General features: G+C 33.2%; 1 pseudogene; it reads left to right on the top strand.

The window, feature by feature from the left end:
* The first annotated feature begins 2606 nt into the window (after nucleotides 1–2606).
* On the top strand, nucleotides 2607–3188 carry LOC133871508 (probable calcium-binding protein CML28; annotated as a pseudogene).
* The last annotated feature ends 6797 nt before the right edge of the window (nucleotides 3189–9985 follow it).

Below are 9985 nucleotides of genomic sequence, written 5' to 3'. Positions count from 1 at the left end.
AAGGCTAGTTAGTGGATCCAGGGGGTTCATAGTGACTCAGGGTGAGTCCAAAGTCCTAATATATAACTAATGCTGGGACCGGTAGGATTTCAGTGCAAACAGGTAAGACTTTAAGTGTGAGGCAAAGGACATGAACGAGTTTGGATACCTAAGAACGAGAGGTCTGAGGAAAGATGATCATAAAACACAAACTAAATGGTTACTTTGATGCATATTCATAGAACTCTTGCATTTATATTATTTATGAACTGTTATTAATCTGATGGTGTGACGTCCCACATCGCCTGGGAATGAGGATGTGCTTATATGTATAAATGCACCCTTTATGACACAACGCGTTTTAAAGCCGTGATGGTTATGAACCTATCAGAACTCTGCAGTTAAGCGTGCTTCTACGAGAGCAATCCCAGGATGGGTGACCTCCTGGGAAGTCTGGTTTGGGGAGCCAAAAGCAGACAATATTGTGTCATTGGGGGTGGGTCGTTACAAATGGTATCAGAGCCATTGCCCAGCCTGAGATGGTGGGAGCGTGCACACGCCCAATGAGGGACGCCAGCGGGGATGCTGGGTTCAAAGAGGGGGTGATTGTGACGTCCCATATCGCCTGGGAATGAGGATGTGCTTATATGTATAAATGCACCCTTTATGACACAACGCGTTTTAAAGCCGTGATGGTTATGAACCTATCAGAACTCTGCAGTTAAGCGTGCTTCTACGAGAGCAATCCCAGGATGGGTGACCTCTTGGGAAGTCTGGTTTGGGGAGCCAAAAGCAGACAATATTGTGTCATTGGGGGTGGGTCGTTACAGATGGTAACTTAGTTATGAAAATGGATGACTCACTTATTTGTCTATGTAAATATGATGACGTCATATTTGCATAGTTACTGATGCAGATCTGGAGAAAGAAGGCATGGACCTATATGCTAGTTTTGATGGTTTTTGATATCATTAACGAACTATTATGTGCTATTTTAGAAATTACTAGTTGTGCTTATGTGTGTCGTGTTTTATGGCATGTAAATATTTATAACGATGTCATGTTTGACATGTTTTATGTTATATGCTTATGTGCCGTCTGTGACACTAATTTTGATGCACCTAGTGAGCATATGGCATGTAAAGATAAACCTAAGTAACTTTTAATAAACGTATCAAGGTATTTCAGTCAGCTCTAATGTGTTATGCTATCAATTCCTAAGTCTTTAGAAGAAAAAAAATATATATTCCGCTTCGAGAGTTTATCTCTAATGTAGTAATGTCACGTGGAAACCGGAGGTTTCAGCTTACGAATTTGTAGGCTCAAATTTGGGGCGTTACATCTTTTATTATGAAAAATCAGATCTTAATTACAAGTTGTTTTACTGTGAGTTTCCTGTCCATCTACTTCTATTATTAGGAAAAAAAAAAAAGAAAAAGAAAAATCTGATTTGGCCTTGGTGCAATAAAAAGAGACTTATTATTTAGTACATTTGAGTCATTCTCTCATCCTTTAATTTTACAAACACATGTCGTGTATTGCTCCTACAGATTTAATAATTGATTGTCAAAATTGGAGGACAGGAGAAGAATAGCGCGCAAAATACGAGAAATACGTACTTTCTTATAAAAAATAATTACGTAAGATCTCTTGAAGGTTAATTTTCTAATGGTCTAGATTTAATTTTAATTTTTTCATGAAAAAGAGAAAGAGAGTAGAATTAAATGTACATCGTTGAAAAAAATTACAGAAAATGTCTTGAAAATCCAAAAAGATAAGAATTTACCTGCCTAGAATTGTGAGGAGTTGGTGCAGCTCGCTTTCATGCATGCCTAATGCACTTAGCTAAAATTGTTCAGGCACCTTCCTTTTACCCCTCTTAATTTTCTTTGCAAAAACTGTTAAAAATAAGCAACCTTACTCAGATCGGATTCCCTTTTTCTTTTCTTTTTTTAGATTTACTCAGCATTCTTAAACCATGTTTGTATCTTAAAAAGGTTTTAAAGCATTTTTCTGACAAGTAATGTTGATAAAATAGAAAAAAGCATATAAATTAAATACTTCTATTTGCATATATATATATAGCATTTGCTCAGAATAGATCGAACATGCAAACTTAAAACTTTAATTGAAGGAGAAATAATCGAATTCGAACCTGCAATAGTGTGTTTCATTATAATTTATAATTTAATTAAGTGGAGTAATTGTTTGGATGCATAAAAAAAAATAAAAAAATAACGAACAAAATTAATTTAATGATTTTTTTTTTTTTAGCAAACCAAATTTAATGCATGCATCAACCCACTTAAATATTCAATTCCACTTTCCAGCTGTGGAATCTCAAAGGTTAATCAGCTGCAAATTATAAGCCTAGAGAAAAAAAAAATTTAAAAAGAGAAGTCAATTCTCCACCACATACGTACACGTAGCATCCAATGGCATTCTAGTGATTTACAGAAAAAAAAAAAAAAAAAAAAAAAAAAAAAAAAAAATGGGTGTAATGTCATGGCTCCATGTTTAAAAGTGTTGGACACTAGAAGGGAATTAAGGAAGGAAATCATCACTCACACTTGTTCTTTCTTTTGCTCGATCTTTGATTGCATTAGTAATTCCTCTTTACAATCAGAATGGGCATAACCGGAGCATGCGCACGGTTGATCGGAGACGTGGTGCATGCATTTGGAAGCTCATCAAGACCGGCAGGCGCACCGGCTGCTGTAGCAGCTGACCACAGCCATGATCCACAAAGTGCTGGTAAAGTTGATGGCCCGATGGTTCGGTCTCTAGTGACTGTGTTCGGCATGGAGAACAACAGAAGGATCAAGAAGGAGAAGGGGCGGTGAGTGGTAGAGAAGCTTGGTTTGGTGTATACTATTAGTACTTGTGATGATCATGAGGAAGAAGAGAAGCAGCATGGCGGGTTTGAGGTAGAAGAAAAAGATGATGAGGATGAAGTGGGCGTAGAGGAGGTGCTTGGGGGATTAATGGAGGACGTGTTGAAGCGCAAGGAGCTGCTGCTTGAAGCCTTCAAGATTTTCGACGAGGATGGTGATGGATATATAGAGGCAGTGGAGTTGAAGAAGGTGCTGGATTGCTTGGGATTGGACAGCGGGTGGGACATGGGTGAGATTGAGAAGATGGTGAGGGTTGTGGATTTGAACTTTGACGGGAAGGTCGATTTTTGTGAGTTCCAATTAATGATGAACTAATTCAAATCTTATTCATTTTCTTTAATTTGGTCATTCTAAATTGTTCTCTCTCTCTCTCTCTCTCTCTCTCTCTCTCTCTCTCGGATTGAGATCCATGGCTCAAATTGCTACCCCAATCCCTCAAGCCCCATGCAACGAGAATTTGCCTTGCTAGCTCGAGTAGTGTGGAGATGAATCAGATTGATTTTATTTTGATGGAAAAATAGTTATATTAGTGTAGTTTGACCCTTTAGCAAATAATTCTTTAAGAATATAGTCATTCATGTTATAAAATCAAAGAAAATAACAAGATAAGATAAATATATTGCAATATGTGAAACTAGTTCTTCAAAAACTATGTATGATTCTTCTCTATTATTGTGTGTTATACATACTACTCAATACTCCATTTTATAGATATAGAATCATAATGGTAGGTTAAGGAATATGAAAAGGTAGAACATGAATCAAAATACTACATCAATGTATTACATGAATGTTATAGGAATTCTAAAAAGTGACATGAATGTGTAGAATTACAAGAGATAAACCTAAATGGTCATCCACCAAATGCATGAATGCATTCATAACAGTTCGCCTTGGATGACCATACACTAAGAATATGTTTTGTTTAAAACTTGCCAGGGAAAACCCAGTAGAAAAAAAAAAAAAAAAAACCCTGTGACAAAAGAAAAAGAGTACAATATTCTTGTATGCTTGAGACTGCCTCATTAAAACCTTGTAAAGGAAAACTCAGTGGAAAAAACCTTAGTGAAGGAAAAAGAGTACAATCAACATAATCATTTTACTCCCCCTTATTAGCATGAAGCACTTCAATTTTTTATGATGAAAGATCATTGAGTCGTCGCATTCCAATGTTATTCACCAACTTCTTAAATGTTGCAGTTGGTAATGTTTTGGTAAATAAATCTGACAAATTGTCACTTGAATGTATATACTTCACATCAATATCACCACTCTTCTGGAGCTCATGTGTATAAAAGAATTTCGGTTAAATGTGTTTTGTTCTATCACCTTTAATATATCCTCCTATGATATGTGTGATACAAGCAACATTATCTTCATGTAATATTGTTGGGCTATCTTTGATTGTAGATAAACCACACTTTTCTCGAATGTGTTGAATTACAGATCTTAGCCAGATGCATTCTCGACTTGCTTCATGAATTGCAATAATCTCTGAGTAATTTGAAGAAGTAGCAACAAGTGTTTGCTTGACAGATCTCCATGAAATAGCAGTACTTCCACATGTAAATAAATATCCTATTTGAGATCTACCTTTATGTGGATCAAAAAGAAAACTCTCATTTGCATATCCAACTAACTATGAATTTGAACCTTTTGGATAAAATAATCTCATGTCAGTTGTTCCACAAAGATAACGTAGAACATGTTTGACCCCATTCCAATGCCTTCGAGTTGGTGCTAAACTGTATCTTGCTAGTAAATTAACTAAAAATACTATATCAGACCGTGTGCAATTTGCAAGATACATCATAGCACCAATTGCATTAAGATATGGTACTTCAAGACCAAAAATTTCTTTGTCATCTTTTCAAGGGAGAAAGTGGTATTTTTTCACGTCAAGTGATCAAACAACCATTGGAGTGCTCAAAAGATGAGCTTTCTCCATGTAAAAGTGCTTCAAGACTTTTTGTATATGTTGACTGATGAATAAGAATTCCATTTTGAAAATGTTCAACATGTAAGCCAAGACAAAATTTTGTCTTTCCAAGATCTTGCATCCCGAACTCATTTTTTAAATAAGTGACAATTTTTATGAGCTCTTCTGGAGTCCTAACAAGATTTAAATCATCTACTTAAACTGCAATGATAGCGAATCCAGATTCTGATTTCTTAATGAAAACACATGAACAAATTGGATTATTCTCAAATCCTTCTTTCAATAGATATGATATTCACTAAAATGATTGTACCACATATGTCCGGATTGCTTTAACCTTTATAAAGATCTTTGTAGCTTGATAGAATAAATACTTTGAGATTTGGAATTATATGCTTCAGGCATTTTGTATCTTTCAGGGATTTTCATGTATATATCATTATCAAGTGACTCATATAAATATGTTGTAACCTCATCCATTAAATGCGTATCCAAACTTTCTATAACTACCAAGCTAATAAGAAATCTAAATGTAATTGCATACACTACAGATGAATATGTTTCTTCATAATCAATACTAAGTTTCTACAGGAAACCTTGTGCAACAAGTCTTGCTTTGTATCTCACAATTTCATTTTTCTCATTATGTTTTCGTACAAATACCCACTTATATCCAACAAGAGATACACCTTTAAGTGTTTTGACTACAGGTCCAAATACTTCACGTGTTGCTAGTGAGTTCAGTTCTACTTGAATTGCTTCCTTCATTGGCCAATCATTTCTACGTCGACATTCTTTGATTGTTTGTGGTTCAATATCATCATTACTTCTGGTAATATCAAATGCAACTTTAAATGAAAATATGTTGTCGACAACAATTTTGTTTCTATCTAATATTTCTCATGTACTTACATAATTTATTAAGATCTCATTATTTTCAACAATCTGTTCCTCTTCATGAGATTCCTCTTCAAGAGGTTCCTCTTCGAAGGATTCATTTCCTAGAGAATTTTGTACAAAAAGTTTGGAATGATCAATTTTCGTTTCTTGTTTTGTTGGTAAGGCCTCTTCAGGAGTGCCGATTTCATTTCCTTGTTTTTTTTCTTCCGAAAAATCTTATCATTTGCACCAATAGGTCTTCCACGCTTCAGGCGTACTTTAGACTCATTTGTTGCTGTATTAATTGATTGTCCTACAAAGACTTTTATATTCTCTAGAATATTAGCAGCTGGAATGTGAGACCTAACTGTTTTCTTATAAATAAATGCATCTGGTAATTGATTTGCAATACTTTACAAATGAATGATCTTCTGAACTTCTGTTCACATTGATTTGTACAACGATCAAAATGAGATAACGTCAAATTATTTCAAGTGATTTCTTGTCATGTTTCTGGCAACGATTTTTCTCTCCTTAGTGATGGGAATATGTTTTCATCAAAATGACAATCTTCAAAATGCGCTTTAAAAATATCACTAGTAAAGGCTCAAGGTATCTAATAATAGAGGGAAAATCAAAACCAATATAAATCCTAAGTCTACGTTGAGGTCCCATCTTAGTGTGCTGAGGTTGAGCAATTGGAACATATATAACACAACCGAAAATGCGAAAATGAGAAATATTTGATGGTTGACCAAATGCAAGTTGCAAAGGAGAAAGATGTTGGTCTGATCCAAACTAATGATGCAGTATGTAATATTGTAATGTCCCCAAGTATAATCATGTAGTTTTCATTTCATAAGCAAAAGTCGAGCAATTAACTGAAGTTGTTTAATAAACGATTCAGCTAAACCATTTTGAGTATGGGTATGAGCAACAAGATGTTCAACATTAATATCGATTGACATGTAGTAGTCATAAAATGCTTGAGATGTAAATTCATTCGCATTATCCATCTGAACAGATTGAATTGGATAATCAGGAAATTGTGCCCGTAATCTAATTATTTGGACAAGAAGTCTAGAAAATGCAACACTACGAGTAGAAAAGCATTCAAACATGTGACTATCTAAATGGTGCATCTATTAAAACTATAAAATATCTAAATGGCCCACATGGAGGGTGAATCAACTCACATATATCTCCTTAAATTCTTTGTAAAAATGATGGAGATTCAACAATTATCTTAGAAGATAATGGTTTGATAACAAATTTACCTTGAAAACATACAACATAAGGATAATCACTTGGTAAAAGAATCTTATGATTCTTTAAGGGATGTCCATGTGAGTTCTCAATTATTCAACGCATCATAATTGTTCTCGGATGTCCAAGACGATCATGCCATAGCATAAATATCTTTCGATCAGAGCACTTCTAGTGCATCACAACATGTGATTCAATTGTTCTAATTGTTGTATAATACAACCCGAAAGAGGAGTAGGCAGTTTTTCCAATATGAGCTTCTAGACCGAAATTATTGAAGTAATATAAAGATAATTCATCACTACGTTCATGGTTTCAACATGATAACCATTTAGACGAATATCTTTAAAATTGATTAAATTTCTTCTAAATTTAGAATAATACAAAGCATCGTTAATACAATTTTTTTTCTTTTGACAATATGATATTCGCTCTTCCAAAGCCTTTAACTAGGTTTGAAAAATCTGACATTGTATTGACACTAGCTTTGTTTAATATTAAATACTGAAAATACTTCTTATCTTGAATCATTCCATCTGTATGACTCATGCCTCCATATATAAACAAAATATATATTAAATTTCATTACTCAAAAAGAAAAGAACAAAATACAAATAAAGTTGACAATGTAATTATGATTTGATTAAGACATAATGAAAATATATTAATTGTTGTAGACATATTAATAACCAATCAAAAGATCAGTTTTTCTGTTAGAGTCTACAAAGAAATTAGAAACATCAAGATGAGTGATACTCTCTCCATTTAGAATATCAAGAAAAACCGGAGGATCTACAGGATTACTGTGTTTAGCAAAATTCATTTCAATCTCTTTTTCTTTCTCTTTTATGGAAGCTTGATATAGGTCTACCAGATGTTTAGGCGTATGACAGGTACGCGGCTAATATCCATTCATACCACACTTGTAACATTTATCTTCATAGTTCTTTGTAGATTTTTATTCTGTAAACCTTTGTTTCTATTTTGTTTCACCTCAGTGTGGTTCCAGTTCTGGTGGTAAGGAGCATTTCTTTTGTAAGAATTATTAGTACGTTCCCCTTTACCTTTATAATTTTTCTACCACATCTACGTCCATGACTACGATTTCTTTTATTACCATGAAATGAGGTTCCATTTGCTTCAGGAAATGGTGTAGAACGCGTTGGACAAGATTGGATATTTTTCATTACTAGCTCGTTGCTTTGCTCAACCACTAAAAGACAAGATATTAGTTTAGAATATCTTGTGAAATTACGCTCTCAATATTGCTACTGCAGGAGTAAATTCGAGGCATGAAATGTGGTGTATGTTTTTTCTAACATATCTACATCAGTGACTTTTTCTTCACACAATTTTAATTGTGAGATGATTTTAAAGAGTGCAGAGTTTTAGTCACTAACACTCTTAAAATCTTGCAACCTCAGGTGCAACCAATCATAACCAGCTTTTAGAAGGATAACTGTCTTCTGGTGCTCGTATCTCTACCATAAATTATTCCACAAAGTCAAGGATCCCTTACCGTAAGGTACTCAATTTTTAATTCTTCATATTGATGATAGCGAAGAAAAATTATGGCTTAAGCGCGATCCTATTGTGATGCTTGATAATCTTCCTTAATAGTATTTCCAAGATTCATAGCTTCAAGATGGATCTTAGCATCGAGGATCCAAGATAAGTAATTGTTGCCAGAAACGTCAAGCGCGATAAACTCAAGTTTTGTAAGATTGACATTATTTATGAGAAAAATATATCAAGAATTAAATAAATAAATATTATTTAAATTAAGCGATATTATACGCAAAGCAATTAAAAAAAAAATCAAATTTAAACTATAAGGCATCATATTCATAGCATTAGTATGATAACATTCTAGTTCAATATTAATATGTTATAATATGATACTTTAAAAAAAAAAAAAAAAACACAAAATTTCTAAGCATATGTTAGAATGTTAATTAACAAAATAGATAATAAAATTACTAATTCTTAAAGAGACTTACAATGAATTGAGAATATCTCACTGATAACTTTTGATGTTGAAGATCAAAAGAACACAACAACTAGCTAGAGTTTCGTACTGATAATGTGTTGTAAAAGCAAAGAAAATAACAAGACAATAGAGATTGTAATATGTGAAACTAATTATTCAGGAACTATGTATGATTCTTCTCTATTATTGTGTGTTATACATATTACTCAATACTCCCTTTTATAGACGTAGAATCATAAGGGAGGTTAAGGAATATTATAAAAGGGTAGAACATGAATCAAAATGCTACATCAATGTATTACATGAATGTTATAGGAATTCTAAAATGTGACATGAATGTGTAGAATTCTAAGAGATGAAACTTCATGAATGCATCATAATAATTTCCTCATTGGCCATGGGAATGTCTATTCCAAAGTGTTAAGAGTATATGTCTTTATTGTATATTCTAACATCATACTTCACATTTTTTTAATTTATAATAAAATATATTATTTGTTTTTTCTTAATAGAACAGTCATTCCGCATACTAAACATACCCTTAGAGTTTAATTAAAAGGGGACAAATCTCTTCATTGTAATTCCATACGTGACAAATAACTCTGTCCATATTAATTTCGGCCAATTTTTCATTTGAATTATTATGAAATTACATATTTACCCTTAAAAATAGAAAAACAATTTGAAAATTCAATGATTTTTGCCTGGCCAAATAATTTAGAGTAATACTATTTAATTAATACGTCCACTGCTATATGATAAAAATACAACTTGATGATATAGCAGTGAAAATCAACCTTTACTTTTGAATCAACACTTATAAAATAGAAAAAAAGAAAAAATTCAAAGGCTGATTTTTACAGTTCTAAATCATCCCAATTGTTTGACATTCGGATAACTGACTACTAAATAAAAGTACTCAATGAATTATAATTTTTGAAAACACGGAGAGTTCAAATTGAGGACAGACTAAACACCATACTTTAGCTTTACCTTTATATTCCTTATGCTCGCTTAGTATAAAGCCATGCATCAATC

The sequence above is a fragment of the Alnus glutinosa genome, chromosome 6 (genome assembly GCF_958979055.1).
Source record: "Alnus glutinosa chromosome 6, dhAlnGlut1.1, whole genome shotgun sequence".
NCBI lineage: Eukaryota > Viridiplantae > Streptophyta > Magnoliopsida > Fagales > Betulaceae > Alnus > Alnus glutinosa.
This window is presented reverse-complemented; position numbering and strand designations above follow the sequence as displayed.